Source organism: Hippocampus zosterae, chromosome 16, assembly GCF_025434085.1.
Source record: "Hippocampus zosterae strain Florida chromosome 16, ASM2543408v3, whole genome shotgun sequence".
Classification (NCBI taxonomy): Eukaryota; Metazoa; Chordata; class Actinopteri; order Syngnathiformes; family Syngnathidae; genus Hippocampus; species Hippocampus zosterae.
The window spans coordinates 8,216,356-8,234,112 of NC_067466.1; the positions used below are offsets into that span (position 1 = coordinate 8,216,356).

A 17,757-nucleotide genomic window follows, 5' to 3' on the forward strand; every position below is an offset into this window, starting at 1 on the left:
GAATCCACCTTTGAGGCTTTGAGTCATGCACTTTTTAATAAGAGTTCACGGCAATACGAGAGAGTAGGCAAGCACAGCATTAATACAGCGATAGAGGACAGCGATCATGAATGGGGAAACGGAAAGATGGATTACACACACGCATCACGCGTTGGAAATCCCCTGTGTAGATGTAGGCAAAATCACACCACCGAATGCCAAACACATCTTGCGGCAAGCGTTTTGATTCGATGAGGCTTTTAAAAGCATAATGACCCGTGCGCCAATGCACTTTGAAATGAACTTGGAAAAAATTGGTGTTAACATGTAATTTTTCTTTTCCTCCTCCTGGTCTCTTGGAAGGGATTTAAACAAGAGGTCATCCATCATCTTGGGTCTGGAGGCCCATTTATGTTTACGTGGAAGCAACAGCTTCAATTAAGCAATTAAAAAACTGGTTCGACAGAAATAAATTGTCACTTAACTTGAAAAAAATCGAAGTTAATTGTTTTTGGCACAAGACCAATCAAACACCAAGCTAAAATTATGGTAAACTCAATTGAAATAGAAAGAGCGTATGAAACCAAGTTTCTCGGATTAGTAATGGACTCAAAACTATGTTGGAAACCACATATCGATAACGTAAAAAGAAAAATAGCCAAGACCGTAGGGATCCTCTACAAAACCAAGGAAGTGCTAAATAAGAGATCTTTGTACACATTATACACTTCATTATTATTACCATATATGACCTACTGCGTGGAAATATGGGGAAATGCCTGCAAAACAAACACAATCCCTATTGTCAAACTACAAAAAAGCAATTTGAATTATTAATAGATCAAAATATACGGAACCCACAAATCCACTATTTATCAAATTAAATGCGATGACATTTTATGACCTGGTTGACTTTAAAATCACCCAATTAATGTACAAAGCACACAATAACCTGCTCTGCCAAAACATTCAGAAGTTTTTCGAAATTCGAGAAAGCAACTATGAATTAAGAGGTACCAACTTATTCAAAAAACTCAAAACAAGAACAAACATCAAGCAAAGAAGTGTATCTAGCAAAGGTGTTAATCAGTGGAATAATCTCGAAACGGACCTAAAAATGAGTATATCGCTTGCTGAGTTCAAAAACAAATTCCAAAAAATAGTACAAACAACCTACATCAATCAGAGTTAAAATGATAAATTCTAAACATTAAATATAATGATAAATCAGAGCTAAGTTGATAAATAGAGAAAGGTATTGAAATATCCACTATGAATACAAGAGAAAATTGACACAAGAGTGCCAGGGTGAGGATGTATATAATCCCGATACAAACCAAAAGTTGTAAAAATATCGCGGTTAAGCATGAGCCTTAATGGAGACTTCTTCTTACTTTTTCTTTTCTGATTGATATAAAAATGATTTAGTAGATATAAACACATAACGGGGTAGGACTAGATAAGTTTTTTACTTCATCCTACTCCCTTGAACATAATAACTGTCTTTCTTTTTACTTTTTTATCTACCTTATTTTCTGTCAAATTATTACTGTATACGTTTTATGTTCAATAAACAAACAAACACACAGCTACATCACTTCTTGGATGTATCCCATTGTGAAAATGTTGCAAATCATTTGTTATGCCTGTGAAGAGACCTGGCGAATTTGGTTAATCCCGGTGTTTCAGGGAAATATTGATGAATTTTGAATATTTTTTTTTTTCCTTTCTGTATTCTTTCGTGTGTTATGCCGATGAGTGTCGAACCAGGAGGCAAAACTTCCCTGGCCTTTGCTGTCTTGTGTACTCCGACAAATTGGTTCAGGGTTCTATCCCGAGGACTACTCTGTACCATTGACTGCAAACGCATCTTGTCTGTCACAACAGTGCCGCCTCCTCCTATTTGTCGGTCTTCTATTGGAAGAGCTGGTTCGGCGTGGCAGTGTGACCTTGTCACATGCTCCAAAAACAACTGAGGCTAAACTAGAGCCAGCCTAGTGTCTGAAAGGTATCAGGAGAGAGGACTGCGTATCTGGGAGACTTGTTCCAATTGGCCGTGACCTCCTGACTGGGTGCTTGTAATTAGAAGCAAGTCCCTCGCTGTGCCTCCCTCTCTTCTCCAAAGTAAATACCTTGGCATCCAACCGGAATGCTGACAGACCTCTGTTTTGGGTGCTGTGTGAGAGGCGGGAGAGAGCTCCTTGCGTTCAACACTCAGCCCTCGTACAACACTTGTTCCGTCTGTCAGCGACACGCCGTGATATTCTAAATGAAGAATATCACGACTGTCTGATGACAACCGTGTGCATTTCTGTCAACTGTTAATAGCTTTAGCGCCGGAAATGTAAATCCATCCGTTCGCAACCGTATGCATGTTGTACGTGTATGTTTACAAATGCTTTGGGCAAGGGGGAGGGGGGGAACTTGTGTCCAAGTGAAAAACATGAGAGGAAATCAATCTGTATACTCTCGGTGATGGATTCATGGCTTTTTCATTTTACACTGACGTTAAGGATAATTCTCATGAATGAGCGAATCTAAGTTGGTCTTATCATTGGCGCAGGGATGGATGGATCTGAAGCGGATATACGTACAGTCAAACCTCGGTTTTCCATCTCTGTTCTCCACCAAATTGGTTTTCGACCCAAAATTTTAATTTTTTTTTTATGCCTCAGATTACGACCGAAAATCGGTTCTCGACCAAACTGAGCGCACTTGAATGCGCCACTTGACTCCTCTCGCCTTCCTTACACGCGGAAGTGACGCTTCCTCGTGTCACGTTCCATTGTGAGCAGACGTGTTCAATAAAGATTTTTTTTTTAAAAGAGTATGGTTTCGGTTTTCGAACAAATCAGTTTTCAAACAGCCTCCTGGAACAGATTATGGTTGAAAACCGAGTTATGACTGTATAATGTTTGAAGGACTGTCCCGGCAGAGACTTGTTAACCACCTAGCGACTGTACATACTTCAAAACAAATTTGCCGTGGTTTTTTAGCCACAAAATGTTCGTAATATGTGCAGAAGAAGACAGATCAAAGGTCGCTTAGATTATGCATTGTCTTCCCCGCTCAAATTCTTTGCTTCATAATAACCTTGACCACAGGCTTGCAGTTTGCAAGGGAAATGATAGACTATCAGTTCCTGTATATTTTGATTGCATAACCCGTGTGTTTGACTCCCAACACGGCGTTAAAATAAAACTCGGTTCATCCCGACGCGGCTCAAAAGGCAGTCTGTATTTGAAAGAGCAGGCCATGGTATCTTGCTAGGACCGCTCACCTGATAACCTTCACTGCAGGGTCTACTCCAGTGCAGTGCAAGAATGTGTGTGTGTGTGTGTGTGTGTGTGTGTGTGTGTGCGCCATGTCTTTTTTTAGGATTGTATCGAGTCCTATCGGATCATTTTTTTGATCATTGTTGACTGCATGACTGTATCCTCTCCTATTTGAACCCTCGCGTTCCTTGCGCAGGACTGAAGCAGGGTGTCTCGAGCTGCTCGTTTCGGGCTCAGCAGCCTTACGCAGCAATGTCGTCGAAAGTTAAAGAACTCTGAGGACCATAGCAGAGCCGTGAGCGGTTTTGGTGTTTGGTCTGCGCGCTCCGAGATTAGCGCAGCAGGTTGCCGCAAGCTTAGTTAATGACATGCCTATCGCCGAAGTCCTTGGGATGTCTGGTGGTGGGACCCGCACTTACAGTACACGCGAAAGGCACAGCACTTCCTTCCCGAGCCGAGTCGATGTGACCTCATCGAATCACCATGGCAGGCTAACATTGCGGCAAGAGAAACAACATAAAATGTCTCTTCTCTGCCAAATGGGATGGGACATCGTCAGCCACAAATAGTCACTTAACATCCAGATGACACACCATGCTCCCATCCTGACATTAAGTCCTAATCACATTTTCCAAAGCCGAAAGGCAGTATGTGTGACTCGTATGCAAATATAGCACAAATTAGGAGCCGCTATTTAGCCAACGCAGAAGTCACCGCCGTTCTTAACATACATTTTCATATGAAGAATGATTGCACGGATCAAGCTGTGTAACTCACTTTAATTCTTCTGGGAAGGCTGTCCACAAGGTTTCGGGGTGTGTTTATGGGAATTTTTGACCATTGCTTCCAGAAGTGCATATGTGAGGTCACACCCTGGCGTTGGCCAGGAAGACATGGCTCTCAGTCTCGGCTCTTAATTTTTCCCGAAGGTATGATGTTGGGTTGATGTCGGTCTCTGTGCAGGCCACTCATCCACACCAGACTCTGTCATCCATGTCTTTATGGACCATGTGGAAAGACAAAGTGGCCAGCTCCGAACTCTTCCCAAAAATTTGGGAGCGTGGAATTGTCCAAAAATCTCTTGGTATGCCGAAGTATCGCATACTGTATGTCATATTTTTCCAGCCAAAGTTCACAGAGAAATGATTTGGAAAGTATTTAGCAAAAGTCATTTGGCTGATTTTTCATCTCCTAAAGTTTTTTTTTTTTGGGACCATATTCCTCACGTTTTGTTGTTTTCTCCAAATGTTACATCCATACAGGGTGGGGCTTGAGGTGGTCTCGACCTGCCTTGGTCTTTTATTTTTTTCTTGACTCAGTCTGACATTGCATCTGTGTTGTTCTTCCCTTCTGTCAGTACACTGTTTATATCCTTAAATTCCTACTGTATTTTATGGGGAAAGCGTTGCTGAGTGCTAGTTACAGCGCTGTCCTATATCAGTCAGCAGCCTGTTTATGTCCAAACCCAAGAGTCGGGAGATGAGCCAAGCGCTCGGTGCTCTGCCAGATCAATCCGAGAGTGAGCGAGCGAGGGACAAAAGGTCGGGCTTGAAGGAAAAGGGGGTGTGAGCATTTCTTCTAGCGCGATTCTCTGACCTACCTCCATGCCGCCGAGTTCCACTGTTTGCCCACTCTGTTAACTATTACCAAAAGGCTGTGTATCTTGGCTTCAGCCCAACACTCTTACACATACTGTGGCCCATTATCAAAGGAGACCTGCACGACGAGCTCTGGAAGCTTTCCAAAAGGCCACAATTTCAACCCTAAGACCATACCTGGCACCAGAGAACACTCCTTGTAGTTTTCTCGCAACTCTTTCTCCGAAGCCCCCCTTGCTACTCCCTTGAACATAAACGTTGGTGAAACTGCACTTGGCAGGTACAGCCCTCCCCCCACACGTCTTTTTAGAATCTCTTTCAAATCCAGCCTTCGTTTTCAGGCCAGGCAGTAAAAATGATGCGCGATACGGCACGCGCGCATGTCTGTTTTATGAACTGTAGATGATCAAGTGACATGACAGAAAGATAACACTGGTCAATAATTTATTTAAAAATTTCAATCCAAGATGCCCCTGAATGGGAGTTGCTCACATCAGTTGAAATTCTCACCTTGAAGTTCAATTGAGTTCATTTTCATGGCAAAGAGGGACTTGGAAAATGAATGCAATTGATCTTGATCACTCCTCCAAACATTCTGGGGTACATGCAAATCACAATCATTTAAAAAAAAATGAGGCCGTTAGACTTTGTGAAATGTAATGTTTGTGTCATTTTCAAAACGTTTGGCCATGGCCGCGGGAAAATAAAGCCATCGCCGACACAATTTGCTGTTGACCAGTGTAATGAGACAAGGAGTAATGAAAATCAAAGCAAATTGAAAAGTCAAAAGCAATGCGGTGAAATGTATGCGGGTCTACTTATGACACCTGACTTAGGTCAAATACTGCCGTCTACCCGTGATGTGAGCGGATGTAGTTGCTCGTAAAGTAAAATGCCAAGCATCTCCTCTTACATAAGGCAACAAGGCACAGTCTATGAATAGTGATCTTCCGATATAAACACCGGAGCCTTGTCAACACTTTTTGTTTTATTTCTGAATATCTTAACTTCCACATCGGTTGGCAAAGCATTTTCAAAACTTCGATTGGTCAAAAATGTGTCAAAATAACACCCGCGTGTGGACTGACAAATAGCATAGACTTGTGAAGAAACTTGAAATGGACCAAATTGTGACATCGGACAATTTGGCCCAATGCATGCGATACGTACTGTATCTCCTTTCCGGTATTTAAAAAAAAAATATATATATATATATTTTGTCCCTTTTCCCCCAAAGCATTTTGCAGTTATTCTGTCTACATTATCTGAATATGGCATTTGAAGACAAGAGGAAGCTCCAATTACAACGCCGTTCCGCTCACTTCCAGTACCTATGCAGATTCTTCTCTTCACATTTTGCGGCTGGTCCCTTTGCATGGAATAACTGTCACGAAACGTTCCCAAACATCAAAACACATCCACAAAATGTTTTTTGGGGGGGCTGGTTTCGGTCAAGAGCCACAGCTCGTGATCATAGGTGAGGGTGGGGTGGGCTACGTCGATGCACGAGCAAATTGAGAGCTTCAAAACACACAGAGATTCTTATTCCTATCCCAACCGCTTCACACACTGCAGCAAGTCGCTTGAGTGAGAGTTGAGGGGGCTTGATGAAGCCCAAATAACCAAATGAAACTAACATACAAAAAAAACAAAAAATGTCATATTGAGGCAACCAAACTATACTCCCGAAGGGCTCTGCTGCATTCTGTCTAAAAAAAAAAAAAGTTATGGACATAATCAGTGACAAAGGGGAAACTTTGGAAAATCCCATTCCTCATCGAAAATGAATTTGACTTTCTGCACGCAATGTAGTGTAAAATCCGACGCCGGTCATACAAGAACTAAGCAGCCCGTGTCGGAGGGTCTTTCTCTGCAGACTCCCACAGCACCGCTTACATGATTCCCAGTGGGACATTGTCGAAATGCCTTCTCCGAGTCCACAAAACACATGGAGACTGCTTGGGCAAATTCCCCCGCACCCCCCTCAGACATTTGGTGAGGGTGTGGAGGTGGACCACTCTTCCACAGTCAGGGCGAAAAACCACATCGCTGAGGGTTTTTTGAACCTATGGTGTGGAATTTGGGAAATTCGAGTATAACTGTATGTAAAGGTATTGTCAAACATTTTTCTCATTGAGGCCCTCCCTGTAATTGTTAATATTTCAAATGTATATATTTTATTTAATCACCCTCGGCCGGGACTTGATTTGATGTGGATGTTATGATGTAGTGGATAAGACGTGCCGTCATCATTTAATGAGTTGGTTGGCGTTACAATTCAGTGAGCACTACTTACTGGATGTGATTACTGTTTGTGTCCACGTCTGCGGTTGCTATGGTGTAGTATGTCGCTTGATTCGATCAGGTGGCAGCCTCATCCGACTTCAGCCAGGTGTGCGCCCATATTAGCTTCAGTCTGTTCTCATGCTGTCTTTGTTGGCATGTAAACACATCTTTTCAAGTGTCGCTAGTTTTGTGTTGATATATATGTGAAGTCAGATTCTCCGCGGTGATATGTAAACAAATGGCACTCTGAAGTGCGTGTGTGTGTGTGTGGTTGTGTGCCAGACTGATCCGAAAGTGAGATTTTGTTATCCTTTGATGGACACACTGGCTCACATGTTGCTTCAGTGAAGCTGACTAATGTGAAGTACAAAGTATATCTACTCCGGTCACTTTTTTGGTTTTACTTTCCTGCCAAGTTACGAGTGAGAATCTGTTCTCAATTGCCATACCTAAGATAGCATCTTCAAAACGGCATACCTGCAATTTGTAAAGCAAAATAAAGTTTGCTGCTGATGTATTTCGAAAAAAAAGATGATGGTACAATTCCCAAGTGATCTGAGCTTTCAAGCACACACTGTACATCCAACGGCCCAGTGGTTCCCGTTTACCTGTATGATTGTCATCACCTTGGAGAGGCTAGTTCTTCCCCCTTCAGAGTTTTTCTTTTCGCTCCCTCGGGCCTAAGACACCTTTGTTTTCTTGAAGAATGATTTCCTTTTGGGTCACCTCTCCAGCCTTTCAGGGCAGTGAAAGTGGATCTGTCCAGGGCCTCTCCATTACATAGCCCATCAGATAGGGAGGGCAAGATAACTCCCCTCTGTATAATAAATGTCTCATATTTGATCTTCACAGGTGGGAGTGATCTCACAACAGTGAAGCCCTGGTGCCTCTCTGGGGACCACTTGCATAAACACCGCCTTTTTAGTCTGAAAAAGATGAGTCTGGTAGCCTTTTGTCAAGTCAAGTCAAGTCAACAGTATTTCTCGAGCACTTTCAAACAGCCATCGCTGCATACAAAGTGCTGTACATGGAGCAATTTAACATGCACAATAAACAGTAAGACAAATCGGTAACAAAGACGGTAGAAAGCACAGAACAGTAAAACCAAGAACAAATCTATGTCATGCCGAGTCGAATGCCAAAGAATACAAGTGAGTTTTGAGGAGGGATTTGAAGATGGGCAGCGAGGAGGCTTGCCGAATGTTCAGTGGGAGGTCATTCCAGAGAGAGGGACCTGCAACAGAAAAGGCTTGATCCCCTCTGAGCCTCAGTTTAGTTCTTGGTACTACTAATAATGTCTGGTGCACAGACCTGAGGCGCCGGGCAGGTGTGTAGGGGCGGATGAGCTCAGAGAGGTAAGGTGGCGCGAGATTATTCAGAGATTTGAAAACAAAGAGGAGGATCTTGAAAATAACTCCAAAATGAATGGGGAGCCAGTGAAGGGATGCCAGAGTAGGAGTTATGTGCTCCCTCTTACGAGTACCAGTCAAGAGGCGAGCAGCGGCATTCTGGACCAGCTGAAGGCGCTTAATGGAGGACTGGCTGACTCCAAAGTAAAGGGCATTGCAGCAATCGAGCCGGGATGTGACAAAGGCATGAATTACTGTCTCCAAGTGTTCATGTGAGAGGAGAGGTTTTATTTTGGCCAGCTGTCTAAGGTGAAAGAAGCTGGATTTAACAACGGCACCAATTTGCCCATGGAGTTTGAAATCACTGTCCAGTTTAAGGCCCAAGTTTGAAACTGTTGATTGTTGTTTTGATATACAAGGTGGCAGCAAAAAGTCGTCAAAAAGGCACACGGCCTAGCGTTGCTTTTTGGAAAGGTGAAAAGTTGACATTGCTGATTCGATCAGACCAGGCTTTGGGGAAGCTTCATGGTGTGAATCGTAAAAAAACACATAGTAACCTTCAGCCCAAGTCCCTTTCTTACCATAACCCAACCAACACCACAATGTACAGGAGAGAATAGTTTAGCCTTACCGGTTCAAAGTTCAAGCACAGGTCCCGGCAATCATTGACTCAGTCAAGCTCCACACCGTTTTAATAGAAAGGAATGTAGCGGCCAAATCAAAAGGGGGAACATTAGAAGAGTTGGCTTCAGAATAGACAAGGGATCATAAATACAGTGGAAAGTAAATAGCATGGGCCGAATGCCAGGCTTCCTTGTTAGTCCATATAATGTTGCGTGGTTGCGGTTTGAATGGGATACTGTGGAGACATACTGTAGGAGGCAAGCATAGCTGGGAGTTCTGCTTCACTATCTGCACAGGGCATGCAACACAACTTCGGGCCGACACTCAAAACCTTGGCTTGTCAATTATTTTTCAAGGAGATTTCTTTCTCGTAGATCATTGGCCACAAGAGGTAGGGGTGTGTTCCACTAGACCGCCCTCCACACGCTGCCTGGCGGGGCTTCCACGGACACTGATGTGTGCTCCGGTGTTGACAAAGTAGTGCACCGTGGCTGTAGTCTTACCTGCAGTCTATCAGCAAGCTTCATTCAATCATGAAGCAACAGTAGATTGTTGGTGGTGCTTTGGGAACACTCGATGTGGGTGATGTATGAACAGTGGCAATGATGAATGAGGTATTTGAAAGACTTAAAGTGGCTTAAAATAGAAATGACACAAAATGTCGACATACAGTATGCGTCTTCAGCCATTAAAACACAGGTGTCTTTTAGTGTGATAAGAGAGATGATTAAGAACTAGGGTTGGGCATTGCATTTTCTTTGGCAAAATAAAGTAGAAGTAGGCATGAGTCAAGGCAACCAATGTGTGAACTATTGCTAGTTTATCATCTGTACTGCCTGACATGCTGGGCTACGGCACTCCTTTAATTTTTTTTTTTTAGGACTCTGATATCACCAAACGGCATATTTGAGCAAAGCTTTGAATTTCCTAATGGTCGCGGTGAAGCAGCACGTGCTGAGAGTGTATTTCCTAACATCGCCACGATTAGGGAACGTGGATTTTGAGTGCGAGTCCGAGCTGTACCGTTCTTGGTTTCTGTCAAATAAATGTACCCCAAAATTCAGACCCCCCCCCTCCTTCATGAAGCATTTTTAAAATACTCTGTAGCAGCGGGCGGAGTCAAATTCATTTTTGGCGCAGGCCACTTTGGAGTTACGTCTTCCCTTCGAGGGCCCTTATGATCACTAAAATGTTTTAATCTCATCACATTATTACTTGAACACTAAATTAATGGATTACTAGTTTTGAAATCAGTCAACTGATTGGATTGGATAAAACTTTATTGTCAAATGTACTGTATGTGTAACATGTAACATACAGCACACATGAAATTTCTAACCCTCTCAACATAAAACAAGAGGAGCTGCTGCGGGTGTCCACGCCGCGATCAAAAGAAAAGCTAACAAAAAAAGACAAAATAATACAAAACTGATTCCTTTTTTTATTTTCCAAGTGAGTGTAAACAGGGGAACAAATTTTTTGCAGAATCTCATTATTTATTACACATGACAATCTGTCGTTACAGATTTTAGATGCAAGTCGACACACATGATTTGCTTTTGCGGGCCACATAAAATAATGTGGCGGGCCGGAATTGGCCCCCGGGCCATGAGTTTGACTCCCGTGCTGTACAGTGGCGCATCGCCTAAAATACTGAAAAAATAACTGCACTGTGAGCAAGTTTATTTATTTCTTTGTAAGTGACGTCTGAAGTTCACATTGCTTGTTGCTTCGCTTTAATACAAATGGTTCATCAAATGTGATCTGATGATCAGTCCACCTGTGTGTTTGGGGAATGATTTCGCTTGGTGACAAGAAACTTCATGAGCAGTCAGTAAAATGCAAACCGATTTGTGTCCAGCTATTTACAAAAGCGGGGAAATACAGTGCTGTATTTAGGTTTGATTCATCCTCCATTTGTTCTTTAAGCTTATCACGGTCTGTGTTCCCACTGCCAATGTTGGTGTCAAGTACAGTAGCGTCGCAAACAGGTTTTAACTCCCGGTGTTCTCATTGTATATAGGTTCAGTTCTTGCACACTTTGCTGTCATCCCTTATATTGTTAGATCTCTTATCTGATGTTGTCATGCTGAATAAACATCTCTTTGATAGTTGCAGATTTCGTCAGTCGGCCCTTATCAGCAGTTCCTTTGATCAGCGGCACTTTTTTTCATTCTGTGAAAAGTTTGAAGGGTGCAGCCGGTGGAGCAGAAAAATATGACGGAAATGTGATCTCAATGGTTTTTCTCGACTGCGCTCAGTTCACTCAATGAAAATCAAATGACTGACAGTGGAATCCCTTGGGTTCTTTAGAATGACAAAAAAAAGACACATATGTGGGTTAATCATGCTTCCTGAGGTATAATTAAGTTGATATAATATTCCATATACCACCATTGAGTGTGAGCATTTAGACCAGGGGTTGAAATGAAACATCTGAAGAGCATTTAACATCATTTGTGTTGTGTGGTTATGACTCAAAATGTAAATCATTGTCATGCTAGAAAGATGCACGTTGTGGGTTCGATTTCTGGCCCTTGTGACCATGTTCCGAGTGTCCTTGAGCGAGGTACTGAACCCCAAATTCCCATTGATGCTGTGTCATCAGTAGGTGTATGAGGAGTCAGCGTTGAGGTGCTTTGTAGGTGGAAAAGTGAAAGCCCATGTTTTAATTTTCATTCTGTACATATGCAGCTTTTTAGCAGGGAAGCCAGGAATTCCCTCACAATGTCCAATATTTTTATTTCTCAGAAGTAGGGTCTGTGAGCCGTGCTTTGTCTGGTCCCTCATGTCGGATCTTTTTGCCGTGGGGGGAAAAAGCCCCCGGGCGACTTGACTCCTAAGGTCATTGGGATACACAAAAGGCCCTCCACCACGGAAAGGTATTCAAATGATTCAGATTTTGGCTTCAAAAGCTCTTATTGGCAGTTCAAAGAAGGAGTTATCACCATGTCTGTCGTTGATTCCATTAACACTTGGGAAAATATACTAGCACTGCAACCTTTGCACAGGTGTCAAACTCTGTTCCTTGAGCGCCGGTATCCTGAATGTTTCTGATGCCTCTCTCCTCTAACAGACCTGATTCTAAAGATCAGGATCATTATCAGGCTCCTGCAGAGCTTGCAGATGAACTGATGATTTGGAGACGAGAAACCAGAATTTGCATGTTAACAGTCTTAGTCCTTGCTCGCAAGTTCAAATTTGACTGTGTGGGTACAGATTATGCTTTTGCCTTTGTCAATGAGTTTCATCGAAGAGGGTTTTTCAGCCAATGTTTGGTCATGGCATTGTGGCACGGGGGGGCAGTTGCATTGATTGAGTAGGTGTGCATGATTGACAATTGGTGCGTATGAAGCTGAGCATGAACACTGAGCCTCTACATGCCGAGGTCAGTGCTCATTGGCCCTTTGTGGGGGTAACGTTGGGGAGCAGTATAGCCTGATGCAAAAGAGGAGTGTGGGAACCAACTGGTGCAGAGAATGGGGGTTGGGGCGAAAGATGAGGTAAAGGTTCTGGAGCCCAATAATCAGCGTGGTGATGTCTTCATTGGTTGGCCTAGTTGAATGGGAGTGTCAGAACAGGGCAGGTCGCTGAGAGCTTTGGGCTTGGAGAACACACAATATCGGACCTAGCGTCCTGGCGCGCGATGCACTAATGTTTAAATCTAACAAGAAGCGGCAATGCGTTGTCAAAATAGACATAAAATATACTTTGTACATGACGAGTTGTTTCGACCGAGGGGGTGGAAATGTTTGCTTTGCATGTGCATTTGTGACCTGGTAACACTGCTGTCTTCTATTGAATGACCACATCTCACCTGAAGAATACAAATAAGACTGAAGATATGTTTATTGTCATTGTAACGGGTCATATATGAGCATTTCTTTAATATTTGTCATGTCAGATTTGTGTCATGTCAACAAATAGTGGGTGTGGGTGGGGGGGGGGGGGGGGCTAGAGCAAGCATAAGGTGGAAGTCGGTTCCTAATATTGCCACTCGCCTTTTTAATGTTGCTGTTAATAATTTTTTTTTTGTTTGTTTTTTTTTGCACCACATTAATATTTAGGCTTGATCAGGATCTTTGATTAGCATCCACCGCCATTACGGTCACCATGTTGGTCGCCACGGTAACTCTAGTCCGAAGAGACAGAATAGTTCCCCCGCCTGCATGGCAATACAACACCCTCGGTAATCTCTAGGCTTTAGTCTCGAGCATACAATCAGGAGCACCGGTCTCTCCAGTTGGAACAATATCAACCCCCCCACACCCCCACCCCCCATTGCAGTGAAATCTTAACTGCGCACAATTAAAGCCTGTCAATGAGAGGCCAGCTGTTCCTCGCCCTCTGCCGGACTGTCCGGGGGCCTCCGACGGATGTGCGACACGTTCAACCCTTGTGCCCTACACACACTTGCGCACACTCCAAAGGCTTGCGCGAAAGCATAAAACGGCATTACCAGCATGCATCAAGTTACAAAGCATCCAGCTTTTCCACCCCGCTGCTAACGTAGAAAGCGGTGGGAAACATACACACCCGTGTGCTACTACACACTACAGCATGTGCTGTTTCACACCAGTTCTCAAGGCCACATGTTGTTCAGGACATCGTTCTGCAACCATTACGATCCAAATAGAATGAAGCGCTTGTTAGTATCCCAAAGACATCACAAGCAGCTGGAATAAGACCCCTTGGTAAACATTTCAGATTATGGATGGTTAAACAAGTCGACCCCTGGCTGAGAAAGACAAGATCACGCCAGCTGTCCTCAGCCATGAAGTTGTTCCAAGAGAAGAGGATCCCATGATGTCCAATAGTGCAGCTGTACTCCAGAGTACTCGCATACAACCAAACTGACACTCTCCGATCACTTAATGTGCAACTGGAATTTAAGGAGAAAGAAAGTAGGCTAAGCTGTTTCTGGATTTGAGTTTTTGTGTGAATGGGGATCGAAGTACCCTGCCGTTGACGGTCATCTCCTCCTGGATGTATTTGCTAGTTTGACAGTTTGATTTGTCCGATGCTTGCATGATGTCCCGTTTGAGGGCTTAGTTTTAATGAGTGGATTTTTAATGTTCCCACGGCCGCCACCTGTTTGTAGCTGTGAATGAAACTATCAGGTGTATTTGCGACTGCGCCCGTCTTTAGCCTCAGATTCATAATAGGATGAGGAGACGGCGGCCAAACGCATTTGATGCGCTTGATGTGGACGGCAGATCGCCTGCCAAGCTGAGTGCTTTCCTAATCTGCATGTAGACTGGAATACTTGGAAACCAAATTCTGGTGGAGAAGGGTAAGGGGGGGGGGCAAAGAAATTGTATCACAAGTGAACGCAGCCCTCTGTTGGAGATTTTTTGTTTCTTTTGTTTTGTTTTCTTGCTGAAGTATATAACTGTGACAAAATCACAAAAAGTACATGACCTCAACCTGTGATCTTACTCTCCTTTCAGTTGTGATGCTAATCTAATATCTCCATTAATCATTCCCTCTATGATATGATGTCTTAAAACTGCATGCTGAAGTCTATACATCTTTGAAATCAGCTGTAGGTTTCATAGTTGTCAGAGGCCTTATGCTTGTTTGTACCATTTGTCTTGGGTGGCGGAGTATCGAGATCGCAGTGGCTGGATGCTCCGCCTTGTTGTCTAAAGTGATGGACATTCATTCTAAATGATGATTAGCAACGCTTGAACTTTTCCTCTGCGGTGTTAATTCGCTGTTACAAAAAGCCTTTCAAGTTTCTAGGCTGCTTGTTGACTCCAGCAGATTGACCTTGTGTGGCTTTTGAAGACTACGTCGCGTCTGCAGTCTTCATGCCCCCCTAATCAGCAGCAGAGCGGACTAAGCTAAGTAAATGGCCGGGAATGGAAGAAAGGTAACGGGATGAAAGAGGACAGATTACATATTCATCTGGCCAATTTAGAGGAAGTGAAGCCTACAGAGATGCCTGTCAAAACACCATGACGAAGCCCAGATTACACAACCGTGTGCAACTGTAAGACGCGCACCTCAGTCTCGTTTCTACCTTCTGTCTCCGATTCAGACACGCATGTTTTGCCACCTTTAGCTCACGGTGTTTTGTGGAAGGCCCTCACCTCCCCGATGCCGGCGTGTTTCTGCATGTACGGTCTTTGTCTCTTATCGTCACTCCACGTTGCTTATCAGTTTCCTTTTGTACACGTTTTTTTTTCTTTCTTTCTATGTCTGTTGTTGGTATGCTTATATATAATTTTTTTTTTTTTACAGTACTGTCCTTTTAGGAAAATCGTACTTTGAGGCCTTTTTTTTTCTCCTCTTCTGATTATATGGCAGTCATTCAGAGCCTGTAATTGGTGCACTTACAGTCATATATTACCTATAAAGCAAAGCATATTGTCCCTTGCATAACTGCATGAGCCCATATCGCAGAATACAATCAGGGATACATTTTCTGTCCTTACTTTTTACTGATGACTTGCGTCGAATACAATAAATTGAAGTTTTTATCAATGACCTGAAAATGCTACTCTGCATTAAATCCTTCAGCTGCCCAACATGACGCACCAATTTTTTTTGTATACTAATATATCTGTTGTTGGATCTTAACTCATTCACTCCCAAAGACGTTTTTAAACGTCTTTTCAGACTTAGTCTAGAAATGGCTGGTACTGAATGAGTTTTAAGAGAGTAAAAGATTTCAATCCCGCTTCCTACTAAGTTAGTTGGGTCAGAGAGTGATATTTTTTTTAAAAAAGTACAGTCGCATGTTTTGCTACTTTCTGAACTCTTGTCATTTTAGGTGAGGCGATGATCGATTTGAAATATTGTGATGGGTATCAGTACCTCTTAAGAATATGGGTGGCGTTTTTTTATCATCCCCCTTGTGTTTTCTATATATTTTCTACCAACATTTTGCCGGTTCGTCATCAGTTATTTTTAATCCGATTCTCACTGTTAGCCATTAGCATAGCCATTGCTTTTTTTATTTTATTCATTTACGTTGTTTCCGCCAAACCTGGCGACAATCCACGGAGGCCCCACTGGTCGGTGATCCGGTCCAGGATGTTTAAAGTACCTGTATGGTGAAAAATGATCAGTTTGTACTGTTTTACAATGTTTTAAGTCTGCACGATTATAGTACATGGCAACAAAGGTAAAAGTAACAGTTAAAACGGTGATTACTGTCTGATGTACGAATACTCCGAACAAAGCAGATCCGCCTGTGAGGCGGTGCCACGGCCGTCGGGTCAGGTGACTGCCGAGGAAACCTCGGCTGCGGCCATCATTCAAGTGAATAAAACCTAGCAAGCACCCGTGAAAATTTGTACCCCAAGTTACAATATTTATCGTAAATACTGTTTTTAGAGTCAAGGAGACTTTTGCTCATTCAGCCAATATTTCTTTGTCGTCTTTCAAAAGATCTCATTTTGCCGCTATCGGGCCGATACAACTGACGTGATTTTTACGGTATCGGTAACCAGTGGTCCGATATCCGTTATCATGCATCCCGAAATACGGCCAATGAAGTGAAATTGTATAATTTTTCCATAGCTCACCTGATGGTCTCTCACAGCACATTTGACTTAGGCATGACGTTTTTCTCATGTTGGCAATTTGTAAGGGAAATACTGAAGTGATTTTTTTATTTTATTTATTTTTTTACCTCAAACATACCTCACGAGGTTTATGTTTGACAAGGTCGAGTGGAGTGTTTATTTTCTTCTCCGCATTTCTCTGCAATTTGAAAAGAATCTCTTAATCACTGAATGCATACCTGCAAGAATCTTGCTCTCCTTGGGGGTCTGACAGTTCATCGGGCATGTTTTTGATTTCTGTCTGATTCACCTGCCTCCTACATTCTGCTTAATTAGCCTGAAGGCCCCCCTTTGAATGTGCGATTTCAATTGGATACACACCAAAGGAGTGTCAGAGGTCTTTGCTTAGGGCCAGATTCATCACATTCAAATACTACAGCCTCTAATTAAGCTTTTTTTGAAAGGAGTGGCGGCTTTCATTATCTGCAAGTCAGTTTGGAAGTAGTCGTCCTGGTTGTTGGGAGTATTTTGCGCCCGTGTTCTCGAGTCTGATAAAGTAATGATCGTGAAGCCGCTATGACTCCCAGAGACGTGTCATGCGTAGCAGCAGCAGCAGCAGCAGCAAAGCACCTGGAATTGTTATCTCCTCTTTTAGGGCCAGCATGTAATGTGGAAAACATACCGAATGTGGAAACCTTACTCAGCCAGCTCCACTTCTTTTCGCGCAATTGGGTTTCACCTGCCAGTTGAGTTTTCATCATTGTTTTCTCCAGTGAATTCATTTCTCGATAAAGCTTTTCCTTGAATAATTTCATAAGAGTGACTTTTGTCTTTGCTTTGAATGAACAAGCCTGAAGTTCAAATCCCCCCCCCCCCACCCCCCTGGATTCGCTCACATATGTGGTAAAATAATGCACAGATAGCACACTGAGGCTGAGTACATGCAGCCAGATAAAGAACAATCATACCGCCCGATGTTCCTCCGGGCCTCTGCCACCGATTATGGCGCTCCCTTGTGATGAATGTCTGAGATTCCCTGCTTGTCTCTCGAACTGAACATGTTCCCTTGGTGGGAGGAAGTGCTTTGGATGTCATTGCCCATCTACCCAGAGGGGCTGCGTGTTGAGACGCA

The 17,757-nt window shown here is 43.2% G+C and overlaps 1 protein-coding gene and 1 long non-coding RNA gene across 2 annotated transcripts in view; both read left to right on the forward strand.

Annotated features, from left to right (window-relative positions):
* LOC127588868 (E3 ubiquitin-protein ligase RNF43) overlaps positions 1-17,757 on the forward strand; it is an 88,557-nt gene that overhangs the window by 13,741 nt on the left and 57,059 nt on the right. The window lies entirely within an intron of this gene.
* LOC127588965 (uncharacterized) lies at positions 827-9,096 on the forward strand. Its single transcript, XR_007959243.1, has 2 exons — positions 827-8,102; positions 8,907-9,096. It is a non-coding gene; the product is annotated as an uncharacterized LOC127588965 (long non-coding RNA).